Source organism: Physeter macrocephalus, chromosome 7 (assembly GCF_002837175.3).
Source record: "Physeter macrocephalus isolate SW-GA chromosome 7, ASM283717v5, whole genome shotgun sequence".
Classification (NCBI taxonomy): domain Eukaryota; kingdom Metazoa; phylum Chordata; class Mammalia; order Artiodactyla; family Physeteridae; genus Physeter; species Physeter macrocephalus.
The window spans coordinates 19,026,877-19,027,557 of NC_041220.1; positions in this window are offsets into that span (position 1 = coordinate 19,026,877).

The window sequence follows — 681 nt, forward strand, 5'->3', positions numbered from 1 at the left end:
TTTCTCAATACCCTTTTACATACAAAAAAAGAACTACATAGCACAGTGATGAAAGGAATGGTATGGATAGACAATGAGGGAAAAACATGGTCCAAAAATACCCCAGCAATACTAAATTCTTATCTGCAGTTGTCTCTTGCTAATGACAGTCAGGTGGAAATGGAAGGTGGTAGAGAGAAAGCAAAACACACTTTCTTCACCCTTTGCTTAGCTACTATGTGTGTCACTTATTATGAGACCCAATTCTTTCGAGGAAAAAAGAGTGGACGGTCTGCTGTCATTCCTAGATTATTTTGCTCTAAGATGACTGACATGCCCTAAAAGTAAGTAGATGTGGAAGAAGATTATTAGTGTAACTTACTGGTGAATTATTTGCAGAATTAAATGAAGATAATAGCAATAATTAAGGGTAATGTTGTATATTGATTGCACTAATGAGCCAATCCTTCATGCCTTCTTATATCCATGCTCTTGGTAGTGCCCTGTACACACTGACTTTCTGTCACATAACTTGCTTTGGTCAGTTGGGTTGTAGCAATGTTGATGCAAGTAAGGGCTTTGAAAAAATCCTTCCATGTTTCCACCTCCTCTCTTGTTCTCTGTCATCATCATGAGAACTAGTCTGCTGGTGGATGAAACTCATGTGGTAGACCCAACCATGGTCTATCAGGATAGCTGAGG